The sequence below is a fragment of the Pseudomyrmex gracilis genome, unplaced genomic scaffold (genome assembly GCF_002006095.1).
Source record: "Pseudomyrmex gracilis isolate BER0280 unplaced genomic scaffold, ASM200609v1 scaffold_33, whole genome shotgun sequence".
Classification (NCBI taxonomy): Eukaryota; Metazoa; Arthropoda; class Insecta; order Hymenoptera; family Formicidae; genus Pseudomyrmex; species Pseudomyrmex gracilis.
In genome coordinates this window covers 122851-140555 of record NW_018020617.1, presented here as the reverse complement: position 1 = coordinate 140555, position 17705 = coordinate 122851, and the positions used below count along the sequence as shown (strand labels likewise).

Here is a 17705-nt window from a genome sequence, read left to right as displayed (position 1 = left end):
AGATCTAAAATATGACGACTAAGTTGGACAGACTAGGTCTGTGAGACCCACGCAACTTTAAAATCAAATATCTCCGCAAAAAATCAATATTTTTTCAATTTTGTTTTCTTGAATCAAGAGTGTGAACAATTCTACGTCGATAAAAAAAATTAAAAAACTATCTAGTAGTTTTGAAGATATAAGCGTTAAAGAAAAACTCATTTTTATATATTATATATATATATATTAGAGACGCCGATGCGCAAGTTTTGAATGGGTCTGGAAGATCCATGTCTGTTCGCGAAGAAAATAAATATTACTATCTAGTCTTTAAAAAAATCTTTGTTTTGATTAAATATTATTATATAATTACTATATAATCAGCATCTTTGTATCAGTATCTGAAAATATTATTTTATAAAAAACTATATAATATTTTTTTTTTACTATTTTTCAAATCAAAACTACTAAAAAGTATCAAATCGACAAAGAATTCGGTTAATGTGAGCCAATGTGCTAGATGTTCGCGAAATACATTTTTTATTTATTTAAATGTGTACAAACATACATAACAATTCGAACTGAGTTCAAATCGAAAATTCTAGAAAAAAATCTAGAAATCTAGAATGTTTGGTTTTTATCTCTATATAGATGATATACTCAATTTACTCACTTTTTCTATAAAAATAAAAAAATCCACTGAGAAAAAGACACCTTGGCCAGAGAGTTGAGCCCGAATTTCCCGCATTTTCTGTATTAAACAGAGTAAATTCTGTACCTCTCAAATTGTATTTATCGCTACTATGTTGTGTGTATAAAAAAATATGCAATGTCACGATATTGGTGACAGCGCGCGACTGTCCGTGTCTGAGTCACTTAAAAAATTAAGTAACTATTATAAAGAAATCTTATAAAGTAAAATCTGTCACATTGACACGGTCAATTAATTGCGGTTACGACGTGATTGCCGTGGTTGCGCGTTTCTGTGACACGGTCCGACACATCTGTTCTCGCGTGAAACGCGTTGATACGGTTCGTATGATGTGGCATTTCCGCGTGCTATTTGATGTGGACGCAGTGTGAAATAGATACTCTAAAAGGGATCCGTACACAACTGAGGGAAATATTGATTTTGCGATTCGTGTCACAAACCGTTTCTTTCTTCGCCTAAACGAAAAACCTTTGCCTGATCACAAATATGTGAGAAAGATAAATATTTGTGTTTTTCGTTCTAAATGTCAGGGACGTGTTTCTTTTTCACGGTTAAAGTCATTGCAGCGTATTTTTAGATAATAAATGATACGTTTACTTCACTGGCATTATTTTTATTTTTTAAACTTTCGAATGAATATCAATTTTCGACCATATCGTCATTTGCGGCTTTTGTATTTCTTTTTTTCAATTCCGAGAATTTATAATTAAAAAACATAAATATTGTCAATATGAATAATAAACATTATCATTGTATATTCTTCCGCTCGTGAAATTTAACAAATGAAAAGCAGGCTAATACGAGCCGTAAACAGAATGTTTGTGTTTCAATGACGTTAAACATTGAACAAATCATTAAAAACACAGACATTCTATTTACGGTTCTCTTTTCATTTGATAAATATTATCAATATAAGGACAATCTGATATTTCAAACAAGAAAAGGAAAAAGAATAAAAGAAAAAACGCGTTTGAAATACAATTACAATTCGGGTTTTGTGTGCTTTTACTTTTAGACGTACGCGCGCACACACCAAAGGCGCGAGAAATTTGATCGGTCTTTTGACGAGTAGCGCAAGGGGATGATCCAGACGTTAATGGAAGGTGAGCGCAGAGCACGTTGCGAAAAAAAAAAAAAAAAAAAAAGAAAAATAGCGAAAAATCCGCGCAAAGCGGAAATTCGATACGCACGACCACGAAATTCGTTTTTTGTTCGTAATCCGGATGTGTTATCGACGTATTTATTTAACACCACTGTCGTGGGACACGCGTGTGTCTGGATTATTTTTTCAGAATTCTGCTTGCATCCTGCTGCGAGACCGGATTACGAGTATTTATGTGTTCAGAGGATGTGACACCGGGATGAAAAAGAGAAATATTTGTTCCGATATGCGTGAAAGAGAACTGAAAAGCGTGCGCGGAAAAACAAGTTGACAATTTGGACACGCGTGTTCTTGTATGTTTCATCGGTGTACGAAATATCCCGCGTTTTTTCATCGCGAAGAGTTTTATTTTATTGACGAAACGTGTGTATTTTGTGTATGTCAATAAATTATATATTGTGTTATATCTTTAATATAACTTTATCCAGTTGATAATAACGCAATTTCATTAATGTACGCACTAAAAAAACAATTTGTTGAAAAATGCAAAATGTGTTTTATTCAACTAAATATTTAGTCCAACTAAACATTACTTTAATGACGCAAAATCTTGATTAAAAAGTTTTGATTGACATGAACTGTATCTTTTTTAATGCAACTAAATAATTGTCGAATCAATCATGAATCACAAATTACGCAAATTTAGTTCAACAAACAAATTTATTTTGCGTGTTAGAAAATTTACAGATTTAGTAAAAATGAAACGAGAAAAGCCTGCCCGAGAAAATGTCTCGTCAGTCTTTCTATTTCGTTTGTGCTCGCGTACTCCTACACAAATTACATTTGAAATTGTTTTCTTCCCGTTCTTCTTATTTGGGAGATTTCGCGACTTCTGGCTTACGTGTTATACAGATTCGTCAGTGTATTTCATGAACGTATGAGTGTTCGTGACTCATTCTGCGATTCGATTAGAGATCTATTTTCCCGGTAAGATGACTCGATAGGCGGAGATATGCGCTTCGCCTTGGGGTAGGTTCGTTCCTATATACCCGATGTCGCGGATATACGAGCGCGCGTGTTATATATGTATTGAATATATACACACGCGTGCGAGAGTACGACCTAAATCATTTATCGTCCGATTGCCAATTTGCAGTCCCCTGAAAATTGCTCTCGTCAGGGCGCGCGCGCGCGCCCTTTTTCGCGCGCGGCTCCCTTTACGCCGCCATTCCCGGGTTTTCCTTTCTCTATTAATTTCATGACATTCCACGAAAAATCCGATAAAGCAACTCAATAAAAAAAGATTAAACGTCAAAATGACAATACAATTAAATAACAACAAAATTAAAATAACTTTTGTCAAAAAGTTTTTTTCTTTTTTTGAATGAAAATTAAATCAAATCAAAATTGAACGCACCAGCGTGCTTTGAGATAATGTTTGACAAAAATTTTCGCGCTAAAAAAAGTATCTCTCGACGCGTTATTTTGATCGTTGCAAAATCTTCTCTCATAAAACGCATTGCTGTATTTACGGGGGCAATATAAACTGATTACACATGAATGAGGACGGCATCCCCTACAATCCGCACGATCCGTTGGTTCGTAAATATCGCGATACGTATCGAAAAATGATAAATATAAAATGTTTAAAAAACTTATCAAACGCATATCGACACACGCGTGTGTGATAACGCTGGTTTAAAAATAAAATGTTTTTTTTTTTTTTCGTCGAAACATCGAAAGAGAGAAAAGAACAGAAGTTCAATTGCCGTGAAAAAATAACGCGGAAAGAAGTCTATTTTCAAACAACAACAATATCCGATGCATTTCAGTATCGGAATTGTTTCCGATATAGAGGGTGTAAATTACATTCGAGAAAACAGACGCGACACGATATCCCCAATAAGACGCGAAATTAGATCGCTCGTTTCCGCGCGAATGAATGAGCCACTACGCCAATACGCAATACCATGACGTGGATACGTTTGCTTTGGCCAAAGAAATAGAAGCCAATCCGATTCTTTCGCGATGAGAAAGGGAAAACCAACCCCCGAGTCACTCTCTACTTCCTGCGGAAAGATGCTGGTGCTGTGATCCCCAAAGGCAAATATTACAAGAGGACAAGATGCAGAAAAGAGACGCGAACCATAATGGCAGGAATTGATCGCCATGACATTTACGATTTCCGTCACGCAACTGCGATGCTCTTGCAAGATTTATAAATAGATTTACCATTACCGATCATTTTTATCATTTTATTTCTTGTTAAGACAAAAAAAAACAAGTTCTGAAAAAAAAACAAAACATCTTCCAATTAAAAATTAATGTCGCTTGTTTGTGTAAATTTAATGAGCGAAGTCAACGCTTTGATCCCGATCTAATAAACCGTCTTGTTTTCACCTCGCCGAGGGCTAATCCTTCAGCAATACGCGCAAGGAAGACGGTGCACCTTGCGTCGTAGATGCTGGTAGCTGATGGCATCCCTTAAAGTAAACATACGCGGAAGAGCGGCCTCCTTGGAAGGTTGATCAAAGTGCCTTCACACCCCCGGGCAGCATATTTGATAGCCTTCCCCGGAGAGGATCGACCTTCTTGATGCTCGAGAGAGAGAGAGAGAGAGAGGATTCTCGAGAGTCCTTTAAGATCCTCGAGTAAAACGCAGCGCCGCACATGCGTGCGGGTATAGAAAACGGAGCGGAGGGACGAAATGTTCAATTTTTCAAGAACCATCTTGATCTTTTGTTTCGCCTTCTCGAAGCAATACAGGTGACATCTTCAAGGATTATCCAAATCCTTAGATGTAGCGAATAATACCCTTGTATATACAGTAATTCAGAAATTGCTTGTGAAAAGAGTACAGAAAAAAAGATTGCTAAAGTAGCAAGATATCAAACGCTCGTGAAAAAAATTTACAACTAAGTATCGATTTATAAAAATCGATGCAAGTCAATATGCTATATGGATGTGCAACATATTTATTTATTTCCTTAAACGTAAATTTAATTCAAATTTCCATGTGAATTAATTTACGTTCACAAGAAAAATAAATAAATAAATATGTAAGTGCACATACATCCGGCATATTGACTCGTATCGACCTCAATGTTTACGTTAGTAGCAAGAAATTAATAGAATAGTTACTACATGGTCAAGCAAGAAAACTTTTAGCTAAGCCTGTTGAAATGTTCGTTCCGCCAACAAAATGTGTTTTGTTGGCGAAAAAAAAATTGAATAGATTCAACAAATTGTTCTTTGTCTGGCCGTATAAAATCAAAACTTTTTCTTCCGTGCATTTTCTCTCTTTTCCCTCGTTCCGCGAGCAATTCACCTTTGCCGATTTCTTTCCAGAATATTTTTCTTTCGCTTTCCGTGTTTACCGTGTTCGTACGTTACCGCATGTAAAATCAGACTCGTATTATTATTATGTTATGACGATTGTGTTTCGCGAATATTTTTGCTCCCGCGATGTCTCTGCCGCGCGGAAATCCGCGAGTCGCCCGCGGCGAAATGGAGTAAAATTCGATATATGCGTAGCGCCGCAAATTTGCGGCTCGGTTTCCGAAATTAGCTCGACGAGAGGGTGCAGGAAAATCGGCTCGCCTCGGGGAATGACGAAACCGTTGACGAGAAGGAAAGAGAGGGAGAGGTAGGAGAGGTGTGTAGGGGATAGTAACGGAGCCGCCTCTGGGTGAAGGAAAGAAGAGTCTGGTTATATCGGAACGGAGAGAAGGACGAACGGCCGCGCGATAAACGGCGCGGCGATTCGCCACGATTCGCTCGCGAAATTGCTTCCGTTTTTCGATTAATTCGAGAACGCGATCGTGTGCAACAGAGTATGTGCCGCTGACAGTTTATTTCGAGAGCCCGCGCGGCTCCGCATTCGGTATTCCATATCCCGAATTTTCCCGAGAATTTCCTAGATGAGGAATAATTCACTACCTCGATGCAATGTTGCTGTCGTTTCGTTTGACGACCATCCGTCTCATGTGTGAACAAATTGCATGTTATATTCCGCTTAATTTGATTCTCTCGATATGGAATTTTCTCTCTCTCTCTCTGTACTGTAATCGCAATTTTGTTTGATATTTTTGACATTTCATAAAATTCAACAATTATTAATTAAATCATACTTCGATGGTACTTTGTCCTATTTCGAATAACGCCGCTAACGATTTTGCACCTGCCCGATTTGCATTAAAATGCAATTGTTATTTTGTTTATTTGTATAAAAGTGTAATAATTTTTGATTAACTTTTAGTAAATATTTTGTGTAATTCGATAATTATTGTGATTAAATAATAATCATTCGTCACTCGTTTGACTCGCAAAGAGAGGACCGATGTTATTTTTACTTCGAGACAATTCGAATACGACAACTGAACTACCTCTTGTGTGCTTTTTCCGCGATGCTGCCACTGATAAAAATGATCGGCGTTTAAGGACCATCCGGGCGCGAAGCTAAATCCCTCCGTTGGCGCCTGCGAGCTGGAGACAGGTGATGCAGATGCAACGCCAATCTGATGGCACATCAGAGGATTCGGAAGATCCGTGTAGACACCCTTTCTACTTGTAAACCATCCCGTCGTCATGGACTTGTCGTCCAGTTGCGTCGTCAGATCCTGGTTGTATCTCGACTGCATTAGCATTTCTTTTTCCAAGTTGTATAATGTTTCGAATTCCACGAAGGACATGGCGGGTCCTTCGTCGACGCAAGTCGACGTGGTCGACACCTTGAGTCCCAGTCCCATCTCGTCTTGAAACGAATCGTCATCCAAAGATGGCAGAAATCTCTTCGGCGAACGTTTGGGGCTGTGATGCGTCTGTTGACGTTCCTCCGAGTGTCGTCTCGGCGACTTTCGGTCGTTGGAAATTCTTCGCGGCGACGTGGACGACTTGCTGGGACTCGACGACGAAGATTCGGTCGCTTCGGTGGACTTTCTCGGGATGTTTCCGACCAGAGAGGGTATCAGCGATCGCGAGGATGTCAGTCGACAAATCTTGCTCTTCGGCTTGGTTCCGTTGCCAGTGCGTGAATAAACCGCGGGCACCTTGAGACCTGACATTGTTCTTCTTTCATCTTTCGAAACGCTCTATGGAATCGTCGATCGAATTCTCAAACATCCAAACGGAGATTTCGTTCGGTTTTTCCAATCAAATAAATCGACACTTTTCTTTTACGGTTGCATTCAGACGATTTTTCTAACAAAGACACATTTAATTGACAAACAATTTTTGTAACTCTCGTCATCAATAAAAATTTCATACTTTTTATTTCCAACATAAATTTTACATATAGTTTATGTATTTTAAATAAATAATTAGTATCTTTTATTTCACACGCAATTAATTCAATCGCGGAAGACACAAAAGCAGCATTAAGATATATATTGTAAATTATATAATTAAAAAACATGTTATCAAAACAACCGCGTTGCAACAATTTAATCAATTATATTTCTTGACAAACTTATTTCACATGTTTTTTTTTTTTTTTACAGCGTTTCATGAAGAAAAAAATTTCACTTTTTACATTGCGCAATAGTTAACTGCAGTGTACTCACTGACCAATCACGAACCGATACGAAAGGGTGCATACGCGAGAGCGCGGTCGCGGACCGGTATGAAAGGGTGCATATGCGAACACCCTTGGAAGGATCCTCGGCAGGACTGACGGTGTGGATCCGCTGCAGGACGACGCGAGCCGTCGCGTCGTGACGATAAGAGTGCGCGCGCGCATGTAGCGTTTATACCGGGTGAACCGAAATTATTCCTTAAGTAAGGCTTTCAAGTTCCTCGTCAAGTAGCCTATGTATTTGACAGCAACAACTTGCTTTATAAATTTCTATTTTAATATATGTCAAAGTGTTTATTTTATTTTGTTTTCCTTTGTTTCAATATGTAAAGAAAACAAGTTCCTTTTCCTTGTGCTCAATATTTTTGAGAAGAAAATATCGAAAGAAATTTAAAGACTTACGAGAAGCGATTGACAAGTATCCGAAACGACGCATAGATGGTGATAGCAGTGTTACGTTGCTGGCAAATTTCATCCTTCCAAGTAACAAATGTCAAACGTTGGCTTATCACATAGTGTTTGTGTGACAAGCTCATCAAAGTAGATTCTCTGTGATTTTTGACAATGTGCACCAGCTCACTTCAACTGTTATAAAATTTACGAGTTGGACTTCAAACTGTTGCCTCATCCGCTTTATTCGCCAGATATGGTCTTAACTTAACCTGTGCGATTTTCGATTTTATTTTTGAAATTGTAAAAATGACTCAGTGAAAAGAAATTTTCAAACAACACTGAAGTACAGAATCGATGCTGTAAATGACCGTAGCGAGCTGTCACACAAACACTACGTGTTCGTTATCTATGCGTGTTGTTTCGGATACTTATCAATCGTTCCACGTATTAGATTGCAAAATGATATAGTAAAAGATATATGCACGTAATTTTTAAGAATCATTTCGCGCAAACTGAAGTTTCGTGTCTCTACTTGATAATAATTCTTAAAAATTGTGACTGCAACATCCTACCAGGAAATGCGTGTGTGAATAATCACAACCGATTCTCTCGATATTGATTATTGCCATTTTTATCTCGACGCTGATTGGACGTTTCTAGGATGTGTTTCACGTTTCACGTCGTACATATCAAGACGCACGATAGTGTATAGTGTATAAACGCGTATAGTGTCTCTTATACGCGAAATTCACGCAATTGAGAAGTGAGAAGATTTTCATGGAGCAATATAAAAAAACAACGACCTTAAACTTGTTCCGCTAAAAAAGAATTTATCTTCCCCGACTCCATTTGTATTATTTTATTTCTCTATTTGTGTTATTTGGCTTGGAAAAAATGTGTATCGTCATTCGAAAAATTATTGCAACGGCAAAATTCATTTTTCCCCGAAGCCGGCGATATCTCACTGAGCAGCGAGGTTTCGAAGGGTCGAGGATCGAACACGCATCGACAAAAGACGTCGACGACAACATCCGCAAGCGATAAGAAAACACGAGACGCGGTTCTTTTTCACCGCGCGATATCTCGAAAGCTCTAAAAAGTATTTTACGTTTTTTCGACGCTGGTACACAGAGAGCGTGAGGGGAAGGGAATAGCGGGAGCAAAAATTACCATTCCGACGTGTGTACACGCGGGGTGAATATTATAAAAGCGCTACCGTGTGATGAAGGAAAAGGTACACCGTACTATGGACTCTACTCCCTTTCGGAAAAGCATCCCTCTCTCACTCGATATATACCATGACGAGTGCCGACACAATGTCACCCTCCCACCCCTTGCTTCCTTCTGCCGACAGCCTCCTGCACAAATCTCTCCAGGATAAATCTACATATTTATAGCAAGTGCTCGACGCAGAAGATTTCAAATGCATGCTAACTAATGACTTTTCGCCGTCTATCGTCCGAGTAACACTGGGGATAAAGTTAATTAATGTAATCCTCCCGATGTGCAAATTTTACAAGAAAAATCAAATAATACTGTACAACATATATATATATATATATGTGCAGAATAGTTTTATAATACACACATACTATAATAATATAAACATGTTAACAAAAAAACCATTTTACAAACGTGCAATAATAAGAGAGAGTATACATATTTGATTTTTATATAAAAATATAGACTTTCTTCGTTTTTGCCACCGCGCACATTTTTCTGCAATTTATCCTCGAAGAGAGTTCTCATTTTGACATTAATTCCCAAAGCAAAGATCAGCTGCGAAATTTCGTGGCGGAAATAATTCCAAGTTCGCCTTCCAACGTGAAACCCACTGACTTACAATCACCCCAAAGAACAACCCTTGAGGCAACACGGAAAGGGGTATGCGTGCCGACGAGAGAGAGAGAAAAGGAAGGAATCCGTCATAACGCAGACACGCACACGTCACTCAGTATCAAGAGGGTTTCTGTATGAGCTTTTAATTTGATCTCGCTCGACACACACCGACAACTTGATATTTCGATCCCCTTAAAAAAAGATTTTTACACACGTTTGGCACACGCTGGTTCTGAATAGATACTTTTTTTTGCAGATGACTCTCGAAATGCATCCGTTTATATATTTTTTTACTTAACAGAAAATTAAACAAATTTTTATTATAATGCTTAATTAAATTTTTACTATAATAAAAGTCTATTCGTTCAAAGGATACGCGGCAAAACTTTGTGACGTAAAAAGTTAGTGGTATAAAAAAATCACCGACACACATCGAAAATACCAGCGAAAGCTCTTAATATCGCGTAAGCCCCCTCGAGCGGATAATGTCTCTTTATTAACGAAACGAGTCGAATCGATATGAAACCGCGTACGTAAGCAAACACACACGTACGAATGAACGGGAGCAAGGGGCGGGGGGGTGATGACGGCCAAAGGGTCGCTGCAATAATTAATAAAGCCGCACCACTGGGCTTAGCGGTGCCGCGAATCCTCGCTTTCCGGTCTTCTCGTCGACTTACTTTTCCGCGTTTCCACGAATTCAATATAATAATGCGTCCTCGTATGCGTACGAGCTAAGCTTAGAGTCCTTTGAAACTAGAGGTTCTCATTTACATTTATTGCTGTTAACACCGTTACGACGTTAATTTATCTTCTACAATTTGTACAAATAAAATCAGTCATAATTTAAATAATAACAACTTTCTTATAATTTTTATAAAAACAAAACAAAAATATAAATAAATAAAAACATTGAGAATAGTTTTATAGAATTTTGTTTTTCTCCTTTAATTATGTATGTTGCATAACACAGTCAAAATCTCAGCTAATTAAGTTTTGTTTTCAACAATAAATTATTAAAAATATAAAATTGTGTTAAATATTTTGAAAGATTCGCGTTTTTTAATTTTTGTAATTGAATTTTTTTAAAACAAAATTTAAAAAATACTTATTTAGAAATTTCAAATGATCGAACTCGATGTGGACGAAGAACCGCATTTATTGAATCGCATCGCAAAGGGGGTACACGTCACGGAAAGCGTTATTGCCATGTCACTGGCTTCGGGATTATTACGAATCATTTTTCCGCATGAAAGTGATATCCCCTGAGTACACGTATTGGGGATCGCGTAAAAAGTGAACTGATGTTATTTAAGACTCTTAAATTGTACGTTTTTTTTTGTGAAATATCGCGCAGATAAAAAAAATAATGTATAATGTAATAAAAATAAATATATAAAACTTCAAAAAATAGAAACATATTTATTTAAAAATCATAGCAGATAATCAATATATATTGTAGCAGAACTCAATTCAAATTTCCAAGTGTATTAATTTACACGTTAAAAATATATTTGCATGTACATACATCCAATACATTGGCTTGTATTGATCTCACACACGAACTATCTGCTAGTTGTAAACTTTCATGAGCCTAAAAGCTTGTAAGTGAAACAGCTCGTGAAAATTTCAAAATAGGGTAAAGAGCGAGCCAATATACAGGATGTGTGTATAAAAATGTAGTTTTTATTGAAAAAAGCAATTTTTCAAAAGATGTTTCGATCTGTGAACGAGATTTTCTTTAGTGAATAATAAAAGCAAAACGTAGGTTGCACATTAGCGCGCAATTAGTCAAAGATATTAACAGAATAAAATTAAAACCATCATAAAGATAAGAACACAAATTTAAAAAAATTAAAAAAATTAGCTTTCTAATTGTTTTTAAATATTATAAATACAATAACATGGAAAGATGACTTCCAGGTTCGTATTGGTTAATTCAAATTAAGTGTGAAATATGGCAAAAATCAATAGAGCAAAATGTTATGAAGTAATTACTGAACTCCAGTTAAACAAAACGTTTAGATTTTAATTCAAGTCATTTTCAGTTGACATAATACCTACGATAACAATTATTCCGGTACGGAAGTGTGTTTGACACAATGAACACAGCACACTAGCACTGTGTATGTTTTAAAAAGACGTCAAGTTAAAATTGCAAACACTTCTTACACATTTTACAATTTTAACTTGACATCTTTTTAAAACATACACACACTTAAATACGTACAATATAACTGTGAAATACATTGTGTCAAAGATTTTTGTCCCAAAATAATATCACAAGTATCATGTCAATTAAAGATGATTTGAATTAAAGAGTCGAACGTTTTGTTTGAACTGAACTTCTAATAATTATTGCATAACAATTATTGGTTCGCTCTTGTCGTTATATTTCACATTTAAATATTATAATTACATTAATCCTTCATAATTAGAGGTGGGTCTTCTAGACCCACTCAGAAATTGAGCATCTCGCGTTTCTTGAAAAAATTAATTTTTTTTAAACGCTTTGTATCTTCGAAACTAGAGATTTTTTCAATTTGTTTGTTTTTTTATCGACGCAAAAGTGTTCAAACTTTTGATTTAAAAAAAAAAAAAAATATATTGATTTTTCGCGGAGATATTCGATCTTAAAGTCGCTTAGGTCTCACAGACCCAGTCTGACTAACACGTAGGTCATTTTTGAGATCTGATCACGAAGGGTAATCACGAATTTTAATTTAAATATTATAATTACATATGTATATGCAACATATCTCTTAAATATCATAGAACTGTAGGCGCAGCTGTGCGATGCACAATCAATTGTGCCAATTATATACAAGACACTTCAGCCGCACGTTCCATAAACATTTGGGAGTATCCCCAGTTATCAATGATCACGATTCGGCTCGCATCCGCCAGGCAAAACCTAACGAAATCTTGTTCGGACGTGTACGACTTGTTAACAAGTAATGATCGGATTTTGCGACTAATCCGAAAATAATTGCGAACCGACAACCTTTCTGATTAGAGACGATTCATGTGGTAGACAACAAAACGTAGAGACGGCTCACCCGGTATTTCGAGAGAGAGAGAGAGAGAATAAAGCATCTGTACTCGATGTACAAACATCTCTACACGCATGTTCCCGCTTTTATTTCGACTACACGAGAGTTTTTCATTACAATCGCAAGAGTACGGCTTGAAAGAAACCGAATTCACCTGTTTGTAAAGAGGGGAAAAGTCTAAAAGAGGGAATCGCGCCGAGTGTTGGGGTGACGATCCACGTGGAATAAGCGGTCAAATTCTTTGCTTGCTCGAAAAGAAAAAAAAATTGATATAAAAGCAATTCCCTGCTTGTATATCGCTTGTATAATTCGTCTATTTGTGGTCTGTTTGATGTTCTCGAAAAGAGCGTCATTAAATATTGACCCGATGCGAGCAATTCGTTTTTAATATTGTCGCACAAAATTGCTCGAGAGATCAAACACTTTAATATTGCATATTTGCAGTGATAGCAATAATCTTTTCGATTTTCATTAAATTCGATACATGAGATCTCCAATAACGACAATTTTTTTTTAATCAATGATTTAATTGTCACGTCTTCAACATAAGTGTCGCCATCAGACGGTACAGAAAGAAACTTGAAGTGCTTTTACGCGGATATAAGACCACGCGACTGCAACGCGAGTTTTCTTCAGCAGACTCTCGAATTACTTTCTGTAAAAATTTCAACTCACAACTCCTTCCATTATTTAGTTTTTTTTTTTTTGTAATAACGTGTTACATATTGCATATCAATGTTCGTTGAATTGTAAAAATTAAAACTCTTTAATAATATTTTTGTAATATAATCTTACAAACTTTATACGCGTTTGTAAAATTACCTCCGATATGTAAATATTGATATTTCCTACGACATCGTACATAAAAAAAACAACGGAAAAAAAAAACATTTCTCATTTTAATTCTATCACGACTTTTCTCGCGATTTTCGTAATTGTATTAAATTTGTTCCAATATAACTTTATTAGATTGGCGATTCAAGTGTAATATAGCCACGTGTGTTTGCGGAAGGAAAAATCAACAACAAGCGTAACGCGAGACGCGCGAGATACGAGTTCGGTCGAGGAGGCGCCCTTATGAATGAGCGCCACGCGGGTCGCCACGCGCGCATGCCTCCGTACGCAACGGAGGGTGAACGTAATTCCTTCGTACCACGTGCTTGCGCACTCGGGGGAATTCGTCCGCGCAAGGCGCCCTACGAACAATTCGTGACTCATAAGATTTATAGTCCTTTCAACGTGTCTCTACTTCTTCTATGGGAATGCTTGAAAATGTAATCATAAGATGTTTTGAAAATTCAGCAAAATAATCGAAAAATTATATGTTTTTAAGTAACGTAAATTTTGAAAATATTTAGATTACTTGAAGAAATATTTAGAAAATTATATATTGGGTTCATTTAAGTATTTAAAATCGATACGAGCTAATATATCAAATGTAGCTGCAGAATTCTGTACAAAATGCAGGGTTTGACTTTTTCTAGCCAAAGTGTCTTTATCGCAGTGAAAATTTTAAAAATTTCATTGGAAAATAAATTGAATATTTAACATGTAGAATGCAAACTAAGCATCTTATATGATTTAATTTGAATTTTTCTATGTGTATTAATTTACATACAAACATAAAAAACAAATATATTTGCACGTACATCCGGCATATTTATTGGCTCGTATCGTATCTTAAATATTTTAGTTGAACATTATCACGAGCTTTAAAATTTGTTATATTAGATTGTCGGAAAAGTTGTAAATTTGTTTTAAATAACGTGTAGCGAAGCCGAAGAAATTCTACCACCGACGGGGAATAATACTCACGTGATGGCAAAAGGTTCATCAGAATGAGGTTTATTTGATTTGATTTTATTATGACAATAATATAAACTAAAGCGATCTCGATTAAAACTAAAAAAAAAAAGGTTTAAAAAAACTTTTCCGACAATCCAAAAGCATGTTACGAGAGAGTGAGTTTCTGAAAAATTTCGAATTTGCCGAAAATATATACCTCGGCTTGACGTTTCTCGCAAGGACACTTTCGCAGCTTCTCCAGCTGCAATTGAATAAGATGAAAAGCCGAGTATTTCTGACTTTCCGGCGACAGAGGCGAATCCGGCGATCCTGGTGAACCCAAACCAGAACTCTTGCTATCGCTGGCCTTGATAGTGTCCTTCGGACTGTTCCTGCAGATTGACGTATCTTGCTGCGGCGATAACGGCGACAATGGCGAGCCGAATCCCGAGCTTTCCGAGCTCGAACTCGCGAAGCCGCGTGCCCTGCGAGATCTTGTCGCTTTCGGTCTAGGAATTAAACTTCTGAATCTCAAGGACACGGACCGATTGATCTTGGTCACTCGACAAGCAGTGGATTTCCACGGCTCGCGGTGTAACTCCAAGTCGAAATCTTTCTTCGCCTCTATTTTTTTACTGAATAAATCTTGCAAAGAAACACAATCGACGTCTTCGAATTTCTTATCAGCTTCTCCGATCTTCCTCTCGTGATATTTACGATCATTCGCAGAGGAATGCCGTAGACCTTTACTACATTCTTCAATTTCAAAGCCCTTTGAAGATCCTTGATGTATCGATCGAGAATATTCCGACTTTTCATTATCCTTCGTTTCAAAGATATCACCTTTCCCCGCGGTTTTATCTCCGTATCCTGATTCTGACGTCGATATCAAACGCCTCAGACCGTAACCGCCATCGCAACCTCGAAGCTCGTAATACTCGACGTTCTCGAAGCAATTGTTCGCCGGGAAAGTGGCACTTAGCGACGCCGGGCGTCGCTTCACCGTACCGGTCTCGTGACTGGGAGAGTCCCAATCCACGTGGAAGGTCCTCCTCTTCGACAACATCACGTAAATAATTCTTCCTTAATCCCGACATCGATTGGACATTCGCTCGCGATCAATTTTTATTTTTGAATTATTAATATTCACAATAAAAACAATCTTTTGAGCGAGTGAACGTTTCAGACTGATGTATAATTTGATAAATGAGTTATCTTATTCACTACACGTTCTCTTTAAATTCATTTTTTTTTTTTTCACGTTACTCTGTGTCGCACTTTGTCTCATTTTCATTCTATTTATTCAATTTTTTTCTAAAACTTTGCACTCACCGCATCCACAATGAATTATTATCGCACGTTTGAGATTTTTTTCACTATACCGCAATTATACACACAAGCTTAAAAATCTTTTTTCGTACGCGACGAGTTCTCGGAAGAAAATCACATCTCGAACGGTAAGCTTATTTTCGGGTATCTGCACTCGGACAATAGATGCACTTGCTGAGGGTGCCTGGGGCAAACTAAACTCATCCCTAGGCTTGCAGACGCCCACCCCTGTGCCGAGTACGAAAAGCAACGCTTGCATGTGTACATATATATATAGTATATGGGACTGCTTCAAGCGCCTATACACGACAATCCCCCCCTCGCGCGTATCATAGCCGCGGGGCCGAAAACTAATTACATTCGGCTACGGGGTTGGTGTATGATCGCACCATATTGTGATGTGTCTCGTGCCGATGCGGTCACATGAATTCCGCGAGACAAGCTCTTACATCTACAGAAGAGCTTTACGGTTGCGGCGCAACACCGCTCTTATATTCGACATGGCGGCGAAACGTGAGGGGCGAATAAATTGTCAACACCGTGATATGATCAAAATATCACACTCTGGTGCGTGTGCAATTCTAAAAATTGTAAATATTAAAATTATTTGTTGAAGAATCGCTTTTGAAAAATCGTGACGCATAAATTAAAAAACTCGAGACACACTATTGTGTGATTCTTTTCTTTCATAAAATTTCCTTTCACGCAGCTGCGTATCGACTATGTGCCAATTTCTCAATATAAAAAGTACTTAACATTAATTATTAGCCATGTATCTACTCAATCTATAAAAAATTGCTGAGGTAAGAAACCTCCCTTATCGGCTTTCTTTGAACTTATCAAAGCGGATATCTTAATGACATTCTTTGCGGAAGAGAAGACGATGAAGGAATGTAGATAAAAAAAAATCGTAGGGGAAGAGTGTTATCAGTAATTTCCCGTGATAATAGAAACGTCTGTCGCTTTATCCGGTTGCTGCTTCATGAATAGCATTTGGATAAAATCTCGTCGCGTTAGTAGACGCGGCGAGGGATAGGGTGACAACCCCTTATGTGGACCAATCATTACGGGATAGTCACGGCTTTTAAAGCTAACACCTACACACAGTTAGTTTTGAATAAACTATAATTAAAACCAAGATAAAGTAATTATAAGTAATTATAAATACTCGCACAGCATCTTTCATTGCAAATACATTTTAGATACGTAACAATATCGCATTTACAGTGTGCGCGCACGCGTTTTATTTCATATTAAAATATAATGTATTAAATCGGTAATTAACGCAATGTGTTTGAAATAAGCCGAACTATGTATGTATAATAGCACATACAGAGCAGGTATAAATTTTTAACCGCTTGTGTGTAGCACAAACAACTTCACTGGGTAAAAAATTCTAAACACTATAAAAACCGCTCGTGGAACGTTGATCAATTGTTTATCGCTCGTTAAAGCAGACAAATAAGAAAGTTGCGTAACTAAGAAGTTGCATAAATATTCATTGGGAAGAATGCACTGCATGTTACATTTTAGGAAGAACAAATAGCTTCATTGTTAAAGTAAATATTATAAATTTTATAAAAGGCGCTATTCCGCTCGCGAGATAATAAACACTTGTTTATTGGTCGTTAGGCTACAAACACAAGCGGCTACAAGTTTGCACGAATAATCTTGATAAAGTTAGGAACACAGTTGATATTCATTTTGTAGAAAGCTTGAAGCGCTTCATCGGATATTAAGTGTGACAGCATAAGTCTTATCCTTTTTTTTTTATTTTCTAAGTTATTAAATATTCATATTATTTGTTTAGTTCTTTACAGATATTCAATACGTTTGGAGACTGCAAGTGTGTTTACGTGCACACACACACACTAGAAACACTTTTAAATGCTTAGAAATCTGTACACTTAGTTTTTTTTTTTATATTGATCGCTGTTACTC

The 17705-nt window shown here is 37.0% G+C and overlaps 1 protein-coding gene across 1 annotated transcript in view; it reads right to left on the bottom strand.

The window, feature by feature from the left end:
- Nucleotides 1–17705, bottom strand: part of LOC109852705 (protein sickie) — a 191813-nt gene that overhangs the window by 104407 nt on the left and 69701 nt on the right. The window lies entirely within an intron of this gene.